The sequence below is a fragment of the Grus americana genome, chromosome 35, assembly GCF_028858705.1.
Source record: "Grus americana isolate bGruAme1 chromosome 35, bGruAme1.mat, whole genome shotgun sequence".
In the NCBI taxonomy this organism is placed as follows: Eukaryota; Metazoa; Chordata; class Aves; order Gruiformes; family Gruidae; genus Grus; species Grus americana.
In genome coordinates, this window is record NC_072886.1 from 920,983 (window position 1) to 933,724 (window position 12,742).

Here is a 12,742-nt window from a genome sequence, read left to right on the forward strand (position 1 = left end):
TTAAGGTTAGCATTTTTGTTGGGGTTGGGGGTTAGGATTAGGATCCGAGTCGGGTTTAGAGTAAGGGTCAGGGTTAGGGTTAGGGTTGGGATTAGGGTAGGGTTTGGGTTAGGTTTACTTCTAGGTTTATGTTTGGGCTAGGAATCATTTGGGTTCTGTTCAGGGTTAGGGTTAATCTTAGGGTTAGGATTAGGGTCAGGTTTGGGTTATTTTTGACTTGGACTGTAAGGGTTGTAAGTTTAGGGTGGGATTAGGTTGAGTGTCAGGCTTAGGGTATTTTCTCTTTGACCCTATGGTTTGTAAGATTGAGGTTTTGGTTAGGCTCAGGTTATTTTTTTTATTACAGGGACCCAAGACATCTGATTGCAGTTTCGGTGCCCTCGTCCCTCTGCTCGGGCTCCATCTGCAGCTCCTGAAGGACTCTGTTCTCCCTGCAGGTCCTAGCCGATGGCTGGCAGTCCCAGGCAAGTACCTCAGGTGAAGTTCTCGGGGGTGGCACTGGGGGTTACGGTCAGACAGAGGAACTCTGCCTGAAAACCTAAGATATTTTTAATATTTGAAAAAAAGACTGCCTTTTCATCAGCTGAAAGATCAAATACTTCCAACACAATGTCAGTGGAAATTCTACATACCCAAGAAACCAGGTTGTGTAAAAAAAAACCAAAACCCAAAAAACCCAAAACCCAACGGTCTGGATGGGCGGGTCCAAAGAGTTCTGGTGAATGGACTTGAATCCATTTGGTGGCCAGTCCCAGAAGCGGTGTTTCCCAGGGCTCAGTACTGGGGCCAGGTCTCCTTAATATCTTTATCAATGATCTGGACGAGGGGCTCGAGTGTGCCCTCAGTAAGTTCGCAGACGACACCAAGTTGTGCGGGAGTGTTGATCTGCTGAAAGGTAGGAAGGGTCTGCAGAGGGATCTGCACAGGCTGGATCGATGGGCTGAGACCAGCTCTATGAGGTTTACCAAGGCTCAGTGCCGGGTCCTGCACTTGGCTCACAGCAACCCCAGGCAACGCTACAGGCTTGGGAAAGAAGAGCGGCTGGAAAGCTGCCTGGCGGAAAAGGACCTGGGGCTGTTGGTCGAGCGCCGGCTGAGGATGAGCCAGCAGCGTGCGCAGGTGGCCAAGGTGGCCAACAGCACCCTGGCTTGTAGGAGAAATCGTGTGGCCAGCGGGACTAGGGCAGTGATCGTCCCCCCGTAGTCGGCACTGGTGAGGCCGCACCTCGAGAACACCTGTGTTCAGTTTTGGGCCCCTTGCTAGAAGAACGACATGGAGGTGCTGGAGCACGTCCAGAGAAGGGCAATGCAGCGGGTGAAGGGTCTAGAGAAGAAGTCTGATGAGGAGCGGCTGAGGGAACTGGGGTTGTTTAGCCCGGAGAAGAGGAGGCTGAGGGGAGACCTGATGGCTCTCTACAGCTCCCTCAAAGGAGGTGGTAGTGAGGTGGGCGTTGGTCTCTTCACCCAACTAACTAGCAAACGGACAAGAGAAAACGGTCTCAAGTTGCGTCAGGGGAGGTTTAGATTGGCTATGAGGAAAAATTTCTTCACCGACAGAGTGGTCAGGCGTTGGAACAGGCTGCCCAGAGAGGTGCTGGAGTCACCATCCCTGGAGGCGTTCAAAAGACGCGTAGACGTGGCACTTTGGGACATGGTTTAGTAGACATGGTGGTGTCGGGTCAACGGTTGGACTTGATGATCTCAGAGGTCTTTTCCAACCTTCCGATTCCATGATTCTCTAATTAATGTTTGGGTTAGGGTTAGCGTCAGCCTTATGGTTAAGGTTAGGGTCAGGCTTCGGCTGTTTTTGATTGGACTGTTAGGGTAAGGTTTTGGGTGTTTTTGATTGGACCGTAAGGTTTGTAAATTTAGGGCTAGTGTAATGATTAGGGTTTGGATTCGGTTCAGCATTGGGGTCAGGTTTAGTGTCAGGGTTAGGGGTTGGGGTTTGGCCTGGGGTTACGGTGAGTCTCTGTGTTAGGGTTAGCATTAGGATTCGGGTTAGGGTCAGGTTTAGGGTATTTTTGATTGGCCCATAAGCGTTGTAAGTTTAGGGTTAGGGTTAGGATTAGGGTTAGGGTTAGGTTTGTTATAGTTGAATTGAGACAAATAGAGTCCAAAGTAAATTCAATCTGTATTTATTAAGGTAGGAAAGCAAAAGCAGCGCTGGGCGGCCGGGGAGCCGCGGCTCCGCCAAGGGCTCGCGAATTCAAACAAGCTAAACAGCCCCTTTATAGGTTGATTTTTGCGCCTTTCGGCTTCTTGGGTTATCGTGGCTCCTCCAAGTCTGGGTAGTTTGTTACAGAGATACAAGTTGTCATAGTAACATAGCACTGCAATTTGCAACATTTTGGTTAAGCCTCGCCAAACAGGATGTTCTCTGGTGCAGCATGGTGCAGAAAGATTGCTTTTTCTCATCTAACCCATTTTGATCACCAAATTACCTCCAATTCCTTATTACAGGTTCATGGTTGGGGTTAAGTTCAGTGTCAGCGTTAGGGTTAGAGGTTAGGAATGGGGTCAGCCTCCGGTTAAATCTTAGTCTATTTTTCATGGAGTTAGTCTTAGGGTTATGGTCAGGATTGTGGTTAGCATTTGGGTTAGGGTCAGGGATCTTGTTAGGGTGAGGGTCAGAGTTAGGGCTAGGGTTATGGTCAGACTTAGGCTATTTTTGGCTGACTGTTAGGTTTTTAATGGTGAGGCTTAGGATTTGGCCTCAGGTTTGGGTAAGGGTCAGCTTGGGGTTTGGGTTATAGGTTAGGGTTTGATTATGGTTAGGGTCAGCCTTAAGGTTCGGGTTAGTTTAAGGGTAAGCCTTCTGGTTCGGATTAGTGTTCGGGTCAGGCCCAGGGTACCAGTCAGGGGGACGCTTAGGCTATCTTTGGTTGACCGTAAGTATCGTAAGCGTTAGGGTTCAGGTTAGGCCTCGGATTAGTGTTTGGATCAGCCTTTGGGTTAGACTTAGGGTTAGGGTTAGCTTTAGGGTTGGGGTTAGGGCCGGGTTAGGTTTCAGGCTTAAGGTTAGTGTTAAGGTTAGGGTCAGGCTTATGGTTAGGGTTAGGCCCAGGGTCACAGTTAGGGTCAGGCTTAGGTTATTTTTACTTAAACTGTGAGGGTTAGGGTTAGTGTAGGCTTTAGGGTTAGGATCAGGGTTAGGCTTCGGCTATTTGTGATTGGACTGGAATGGTTGAAATTTTAGGGTCAGTCTTACAGTTAGGGTTAGGGTTAGAGTTAGGTTTAGAGTCAGGGTAGGATTATGGCTAGGGTTAGGGTTAGGGTCAGGCTTAGGGTATTTTTGATTGGACCGTAAGGCTTGTAAGTTTAAGGTTAGGGTTAGGATAAGGATTAGGTTCCGGTTTAGGTTTAGGGTTAGGGCCAGGTTTAGGGTTAGGGTTAGGGTCAGGGTCAGGGTCAGGCTTCGGGTATTTTTGATTGCACCATAAAGGTTGTAAGTTGAGGGTTCGGTTTAGTTTTAGCGTCACGGTTGTGGTTAGGGGTTAGGGTTTTGGTTAGAATGGGGTAAGGCTCAAGTCTTTTTCAGGCTCTTTTTCATTAGGTCATGGTTTGGGTTTAGGGTCAGGATAAGGTTAGGACGTGGGTTCGGGTTATGCCTAGGGTTTGGGGGTTATGGTTCGGATTAGGATTAGAGTCAGGCTTAGGGTATTTTTGATGAGACCATCAAGTTTGTAAATTTAGGGTTAGGGTTAGGGTTAGGGTCAGGGTAGGGTTAGGTCAAGGGTTAGGGTTAGGTTTAGGGTAATGGTTAGAGTTAGGGCAAGGATCAGGTTTAGGCGCAGGGTTAGGGTCAGGGTATGGTTAGTGTTGGGGTTAGGTTTAGGATTGGATTTCGGGTTGGTTTTAGGGTCAGGGTTAGGTCTTGGGTTATGGTTAGGGTCAGCCTTATGGTTAGTGTTAGGCTTAGGGTGAGGTTCAGTTTGACGGTATTTTTGATTGATTGGGCCATAAGGATTGTAAATTTAGGCTTAGGGTTAGGGTTAAGATTAGGCTTAGGATAGGTTTCGGGCTAGGGTTAGATTTCCTGTTAAGGTTAGCATTTTTGTTGGGGTTGGGGGTTAGGATTAGGATCCGAGTCGGGTTTAGAGTAAGGGTCAGGGTTAGGGTTAGGGTTGGGATTAGGGTCAGGGTTTGGGTTAGGTTTACTCTCTAGGTTAATGTTTGGGCTAGGAATCCATTTGGGTTCTGTTCAGGGTTAGGGTTAATCTTAGGGTTAGGATTAGGGTCAGGCTTTGGGTATTTTTGCTTGGACTGTAAGGGTTGTAAGTTTAGGGTTGGGATTAGGTTGAGTGTCAGGCTTAGGGTATTTTCTCTTTGACCCTATGGTTTGTAAGATTGAGGTTTTGGTTAGGCTCAGGTTATTTTTTGTTATTACAGGGACCCAAGACATCTGATTGCAGTTTCGGTGCCCTCGTCCCTCTGCTCGGGCTCCATCTGCAGCTCCTGAAGGACTCTGTTCTCCCTGCAGGTCCTAGCCGATGGCTGGCAGTCCCAGGCAAGTACCTCAGGTGAAGTTCTCGGGGTGGCACTGGGGGTTACGGTCAGACAGAGGAACTCTGCCTGAAAACCTAAGATATTTTTAATATTTGAAAAAAAGGACTGCCTTTTCATCAGCTGAAAGATCAAATACTTCCAACACAATGTCAGTGGAAATTCTACATACCCAAGAAACCAGGTTGTGTAAAAAAAAACCAAAACCCCAAAAACCCCAAAACCCAACGGTCTGGATGGGCGGGTCCAAAGAGTTCTGGTGAATGGACTTGAATCCATTTGGTGGCCAGTCCCAGAAGCGGTGTTTCCCAGGGCTCAGTACTGGGGCCAGGTCTCCTTAATATCTTTATCAATGATCTGGACGAGGGGCTCGAGTGTGCCCTCAGTAAGTTCGCAGACGACACCAAGTTGTGCGGGAGTGTTGATCTGCTGAAAGGTAGGAAGGGTCTGCAGAGGGATCTGCACAGGCTGGATCGATGGGCTGAGACCAGCTCTATGAGGTTTACCAAGGCTCAGTGCCGGGTCCTGCACTTGGCTCACAGCAACCCCAGGCAACGCTACAGGCTTGGGAAAGAAGAGCGGCTGGAAAGCTGCCTGGCGGAAAAGGACCTGGGGCTGTTGGTCGAGCGCCGGCTGAGGATGAGCCAGCAGCGTGCGCAGGTGGCCAAGGTGGCCAACAGCACCCTGGCTTGTAGGAGAAATCGTGTGGCCAGCGGGACTAGGGCAGTGATCGTCCCCCCGTAGTCGGCACTGGTGAGGCCGCACCTCGAGAACACCTGTGTTCAGTTTTGGGCCCCTTGCTAGAAGAACGACATGGAGGTGCTGGAGCACGTCCAGAGAAGGGCAATGCAGCGGGTGAAGGGTCTAGAGAAGAAGTCTGATGAGGAGCGGCTGAGGGAACTGGGGTTGTTTAGCCCGGAGAAGAGGAGGCTGAGGGGAGACCTGATGGCTCTCTACAGCTCCCTCAAAGGAGGTGGTAGTGAGGTGGGCGTTGGTCTCTTCACCCAACTAACTAGCAAACGGACAAGAGAAAACGGTCTCAAGTTGCGTCAGGGGAGGTTTAGATTGGCTATGAGGAAAAATTTCTTCACCGACAGAGTGGTCAGGCGTTGGAACAGGCTGCCCAGAGAGGTGCTGGAGTCACCATCCCTGGAGGCGTTCAAAAGACGCGTAGACGTGGCACTTTGGGACATGGTTTAGTAGACATGGTGGTGTCGGGTCAACGGTTGGACTTGATGATCTCAGAGGTCTTTTCCAACCTTCCGATTCCATGATTCTCTAATTAATGTTTGGGTTAGGGTTAGCGTCAGCCTTATGGTTAAGGTTAGGGTCAGGCTTCGGCTGTTTTTGATTGGACTGTTAGGGTAAGGTTTTGGGTGTTTTTTGATTGGACCGTAAGGTTTGTAAATTTAGGGCTAGTGTAATGATTAGGGTTTGGATTCGGTTCAGCATTGGGGTCAGGTTTAGTGTCAGGGTTAGGGGTTGGGGTTTGGCCTGGGGTTACGTTGAGTCTCTGTGTTAGGGTTAGCATTAGGATTCGGGTTAGGGTCAGGTTTAGGGTATTTTTGATTGGCCCATAAGCGTTGTAAGTTTAGGGTTAGGGTTAGGATTAGGGTTAGGGTTAGGTTTGTTATAGTTGAATTGAGACAAATAGAGTCCAAAGTAAATTCAATCTGTATTTATTAAGGTAGGAAAGCAAAAGCAGCGCTGGGCGGCCGGGGAGCCGCGGCTCCGCCAAGGGCTCGCGAATTCAAACAAGCTAAACAGCCCCCTTTATAGGTTGATTTTTGCGCCTTTCGGCTTCTTGGGTTATCGTGGCTCCTCCAAGTCTGGGTAGTTTGTTACAGAGATACAAGTTGTCATAGTAACATAGCACTGCAATTTGCAACATTTTGGTTAAGCCTCGCCAAACAGGATGTTCTCTGGTGCAGCATGGTGCAGAAAGATTGCTTTTTCTCATCTAACCCATTTTGATCACCAAATTACCTCCAATTCCTTATTACAGGTTCATGGTTGGGGTTAAGTTCAGTGTCAGCGTTAGGGTTAGAGGTTAGGAATGGGGTCAGCCTCCGGTTACATCTTAGTCTATTTTTCATGGAGTTAGTCTTAGGGTTATGGTCAGGATTGTGGTTAGCATTTGGGTTAGGGTCAGGGATCTTGTTAGGGTGAGGGTCAGAGTTAGGGCTAGGGTTATGGTCAGACTTAGGCTATTTTTGGCTGACTGTTAGGTTTTTAATGGTGAGGCTTCGGATTTGGCCTCAGGTTTGGGTAAGGGTCAGCTTGGGGTTTGGGTTAGAGGTTAGGGTTTGATTATGGTTAGGGTCAGCCTTAAGGTTCGGGTTAGTTTAAGGGTAAGCCTTCTGGTTCGGATTAGTGTTCGGGTCAGGCCCAGGGTACCAGTCAGGGGGACGCTTAGGCTATCTTTGGTTGACCGTAAGTATCGTAAGCGTTAGGGTTCAGGTTAGGCCTCGGATTAGTGTTTGGATCAGCCTTTGGGTTAGACTTAGGGTTAGGGTTAGCTTTAGGGTTGGGGTTAGGGCCGGGTTAGGTTTCAGGCTTAAGGTTAGTGTTAAGGTTAGGGTCAGGCTTATGGTTAGGGTTAGGCCCAGGGTCACAGTTAGGGTCAGGCTTAGGTTATTTTTACTTAAACTGTGAGGGTTAGGGTTAGTGTAGGCTTTAGGGTTAGGATCAGGGTTAGGCTTCGGCTATTTGTGATTGGACTGGAATGGTTGAAATTTTAGGGTCAGTCTTACAGTTAGGGTTAGGGTTAGAGTTAGGTTTAGAGTCAGGGTAGGATTATGGCTAGGGTTAGGGGTTAGGGTCAGGCTTAGGGTATTTTTTGATTGGACCGTAAGGCTTGTAAGTTTAAGGTTAGGGTTAGGATAAGGATTAGGTTCCGGTTTAGGTTTAGGGTTAGGGCCAGGATTAGGGTTAGGGTTAGGGTCAGGGTCAGGGTCAGGCTTCGGGTATTTTTGATTGCACCATAAAGGTTGTAAGTTGAGGGTTCAGTTTAGTTTTAGCGTCACGGTTGTGGTTAGGGGTTAGGGTTTTGGTTAGAAAGGGGTAAGGCTCAAGTCTTTTTCAGGCTCTTTTTCATTAGGTCATGGTTTGGGTTTAGGGTCAGGATAAGGTTAGGACGTGGGTTCGGGTTATGCCTAGGGTTTGGGTTTTGGTTCGGATTAGGATTAGAGTCAGGCTTAGGGTATTTTTGATGAGACCATCAAGTTTGTAAATTTAGGGTTAGGGTTCGGGTTAGGGTCAGGGTAGGGTTAGGTCAAGGGTTAGGGTTAGGTTTAGGGTAATGGTTAGAGTTAGGGCAAGGATCAGGTTTAGGCGCAGGGTTAGGGTCAGGGTATGGTTAGTGTTGGGGTTAGGTTTAGGATTGGATTTCGGGTTGGTTTTAGGGTCAGGGTTAGGTCTTGGGTTATGGTTAGGGTCAGCCTTATGGTTAGTGTTAGGCTTAGGGTGAGGTTCAGTTTGACGGTATTTTTGATTGATTGGGCCATAAGGATTGTAAATTTAGGCTTAGGGTTAGGGTTAAGATTAGGCTTAGGATAGGTTTCGGGCTAGGGTTAGATTTCCTGTTAAGGTTAGCATTTTTGTTGGGGTTGGGGGTTAGGATTAGGATCCGAGTCGGGTTTAGAGTAAGGGTCAGGGTTAGGGTTAGGGTTGGGATTAGGGTCAGGGTTTGGGTTAGGTTTACTCTCTAGGTTAATGTTTGGGCTAGGAATCCATTTGGGTTCTGTTCAGGGTTAGGGTTAATCTTAGGGTTAGGATTAGGGTCAGGCTTTGGGTATTTTTGATTGGACTGTAAGGGTTGTAAGTTTAGGGTTGGGATTAGGTTGAGTGTCAGGCTTAGGGTATTTTCTCTTTGACCCTATGGTTTGTAAGATTGAGGTTTTGGTTAGGCTCAGGTTATTTTTTGTTATTACAGGGACCCAAGACATCTGATTGCAGTTTCGGTGCCCTCGTCCCTCTGCTCGGGCTCCATCTGCAGCTCCTGAAGGACTCTGTTCTCCCTGCAGGTCCTAGCCGATGGCTGGCAGTCCCAGGCAAGTACCTCAGGTGAAGTTCTCGGGGTGGCACTGGGGGTTACGGTCAGACAGAGGAACTCTGCCTGAAAACCTAAGATATTTTTAATATTTGAAAAAAAGGACTGCCTTTTCATCAGCTGAAAGATCAAATACTTCCAACACAATGTCAGTGGAAATTCTACATACCCAAGAAACCAGGTTGTGTAAAAAAAAAACCAAAACCCAAAAAACCCCAAAACCCAACGGTCTGGATGGGCGGGTCCAAAGAGTTCTGGTGAATGGACTTGAATCCATTTGGTGGCCAGTCCCAGAAGCGGTGTTTCCCAGGGCTCAGTACTGGGGCCAGGTCTCCTTAATATCTTTATCAATGATCTGGACGAGGGGCTCGAGTGTGCCCTCAGTAAGTTCGCAGACGACACCAAGTTGTGCGGGAGTGTTGATCTGCTGAAAGGTAGGAAGGGTCTGCAGAGGGATCTGCACAGGCTGGATCGATGGGCTGAGACCAGCTCTATGAGGTTTACCAAGGCTCAGTGCCGGGTCCTGCACTTGGCTCACAGCAACCCCAGGCAACGCTACAGGCTTGGGAAAGAAGAGCGGCTGGAAAGCTGCCTGGCGGAAAAGGACCTGGGGCTGTTGGTCGAGCGCCGGCTGAGGATGAGCCAGCAGCGTGCGCAGGTGGCCAAGGTGGCCAACAGCACCCTGGCTTGTAGGAGAAATCGTGTGGCCAGCGGGACTAGGGCAGTGATCGTCCCCCCGTAGTCGGCACTGGTGAGGCCGCACCTCGAGAAACTGTGTTCAGTTTTGGGCCCCTTGCTAGAAGAACGACATGGAGGTGCTGGAGCACGTCCAGAGAAGGGCAATGCAGCGGGTGAAGGGTCTAGAGAAGAAGTCTGATGAGGAGCGGCTGAGGGAACTGGGGTTGTTTAGCCCGGAGAAGAGGAGGCTGAGGGGAGACCTGATGGCTCTCTACAGCTCCCTCAAAGGAGGTGGTAGTGAGGTGGGCGTTGGTCTCTTCACCCAACTAACTAGCAAACGGACAAGAGAAAACGGTCTCAAGTTGCGTCAGGGGAGGTTTAGATTGGCTATGAGGAAAAATTTCTTCACCGACAGAGTGGTCAGGCGTTGGAACAGGCTGCCCAGAGAGGTGCTGGAGTCACCATCCCTGGAGGCGTTCAAAAGACGCGTAGACGTGGCACTTTGGGACATGGTTTAGTAGACATGGTGGTGTCGGGTCAACGGTTGGACTTGATGATCTCAGAGGTCTTTTCCAACCTTCCGATTCCATGATTCTCTAATTAATGTTTGGGTTAGGGTTAGCGTCAGCCTTATGGTTAAGGTTAGGGTCAGGCTTCGGCTGTTTTTGATTGGACTGTTAGGGTAAGGTTTTGGGTGTTTTTGATTGGACCGTAAGGTTTGTAAATTTAGGGCTAGTGTAATGATTAGGGTTTGGATTCGGTTCAGCATTGGGGTCAGGTTTAGTGTCAGGGTTAGGGGTTGGGGTTTGGCCTGGGGTTACGGTGAGTCTCTGTGTTAGGGTTAGCATTAGGATTCGGGTTAGGGTCAGGTTTAGGGTATTTTTGATTGGCCCATAAGCGTTGTAAGTTTAGGGTTAGGGTTAGGATTAGGGTTAGGGTTAGGTTTGTTATAGTTGAATTGAGACAAATAGAGTCCAAAGTAAATTCAATCTGTATTTATTAAGGTAGGAAAGCAAAAGCAGCGCTGGGCGGCCGGGGAGCCGCGGCTCCGCCAAGGGCTCGCGAATTCAAACAAGCTAAGCAGCCCCCTTTATAGGTTGATTTTTGCGCCTTTCGGCTTCTTGGGTTATCGTGGCTCCTCCAAGTCTGGGTAGTTTGTTACAGAGATACAAGTTGTCATAGTAACATAGCACTGCAATTTGCAACATTTTGGTTAAGCCTCGCCAAACAGGATGTTCTCTGGTGCAGCATGGTGCAGAAAGATTGCTTTTTCTCATCTAACCCATTTTGATCACCAAATTACCTCCAATTCCTTATTACAGGTTCATGGTTGGGGTTAAGTTCAGTGTCAGCGTTAGGGTTAGAGGTTAGGAATGGGGTCAGCCTCCGGTTAAATCTTAGTCTATTTTTCATGGAGTTAGTCTTAGGGTTATGGTCAGGATTGTGGTTAGCATTTGGGTTAGGGTCAGGGATCTTGTTAGGGTGAGGGTCAGAGTTAGGGCTAGGGTTATGGTCAGACTTAGGCTATTTTTGGCTGACTGTTAGGTTTTTAATGGTGAGGCTTAGGATTTGGCCTCAGGTTTGGGTAAGGGTCAGCTTGGGGTTTGGGTTATAGGTTAGGGTTTGATTATGGTTAGGGTCAGCCTTAAGGTTCGGGTTAGTTTAAGGGTAAGCCTTCTGGTTCGGATTAGTGTTCGGGTCAGGCCCAGGGTACCAGTCAGGGGGACGCTTAGGCTATCTTTGGTTGACCGTAAGTATCGTAAGCGTTAGGGTTCAGGTTAGGCCTCGGATTAGTGTTTGGATCAGCCTTTGGGTTAGACTTAGGGTTAGGGTTAGCTTTAGGGTTGGGGTTAGGGCCGGGTTAGGTTTCAGGCTTAAGGTTAGTGTTAAGGTTAGGGTCAGGCTTATGGTTAGGGTTAGGCCCAGGGTCACAGTTAGGGTCAGGCTTAGGTTATTTTTACTTAAACTGTGAGGGTTAGGGTTAGTGTAGGCTTTAGGGTTAGGATCAGGGTTAGGCTTCGGCTATTTGTGATTGGACTGGAATGGTTGAAATTTTAGGGTCAGTCTTACAGTTAGGGTTAGGGTTAGAGTTAGGTTTAGAGTCAGGGTAGGATTATGGCTAGGGTTAGGGTTAGGGTCAGGCTTAGGGTATTTTTGATTGGACCGTAAGGCTTGTAAGTTTAAGGTTAGGGTTAGGATAAGGATTAGGTTCCGGTTTAGGTTTAGGGTTAGGGCCAGGTTTAGGGTTAGGGTTAGGGTCAGGGTCAGGGTCAGGCTTCGGGTATTTTTGATTGCACCATAAAGGTTGTAAGTTGAGGGTTCGGTTTAGTTTTAGCGTCACGGTTGTGGTTAGGGGTTAGGGTTTTGGTTAGAATGGGGTAAGGCTCAAGTCTTTTTCAGGCTCTTTTTCATTAGGTCATGGTTTGGGTTTAGGGTCAGGATAAGGTTAGGACGTGGGTTCGGGTTATGCCTAGGGTTTGGGTTATGGTTCGGATTAGGATTAGAGTCAGGCTTAGGGTATTTTTGATGAGACCATCAAGTTTGTAAATTTAGGGTTAGGGTTAGGGTTAGGGTCAGGGTAGGGTTAGGTCAAGGGTTAGGGTTAGGTTTAGGGTAATGGTTAGAGTTAGGGCAAGGATCAGGTTTAGGCGCAGGGTTAGGGTCAGGGTATGGTTAGTGTTGGGGTTAGGTTTAGGATTGGATTTCGGGTTGGTTTTAGGGTCAGGGTTAGGTCTTGGGTTATGGTTAGGGTCAGCCTTATGGTTAGTGTTAGGCTTAGGGTGAGGTTCAGTTTGACGGTATTTTTGATTGATTGGGCCATAAGGATTGTAAATTTAGGCTTAGGGTTAGGGTTAAGATTAGGCTTAGGATAGGTTTCGGGCTAGGGTTAGATTTCCTGTTAAGGTTAGCATTTTTGTTGGGGTTGGGGGTTAGGATTAGGATCCGAGTCGGGTTTAGAGTAAGGGTCAGGGTTAGGGTTAGGGTTGGGATTAGGGTCAGGGTTTGGGTTAGGTTTACTCTCTAGGTTAATGTTTGGGCTAGGAATCCATTTGGGTTCTGTTCAGGGTTAGGGTTAATCTTAGGGTTAGGATTAGGGTCAGGCTTTGGGTATTTTTGATTGGACTGTAAGGGTTGTAAGTTTAGGGTTGGGATTAGGTTGAGTGTCAGGCTTAGGGTATTTTCTCTTTGACCCTATGGTTTGTAAGATTGAGGTTTTGGTTAGGCTCAGGTTATTTTTTGTTATTACAGGGACCCAAGACATCTGATTGCAGTTTCGGTGCCCTCGTCCCTCTGCTCGGGCTCCATCTGCAGCTCCTGAAGGACTCTGTTCTCCCTGCAGGTCCTAGCCGATGGCTGGCAGTCCCAGGCAAGTACCTCAGGTGAAGTTCTCGGGGTGGCACTGGGGGTTACGGTCAGACAGAGGAACTCTGCCTGAAAACCTAAGATATTTTTAATATTTGAAAAAAAGGACTGCCTTTTCATCAGCTGAAAGATCAAATACTTCCAA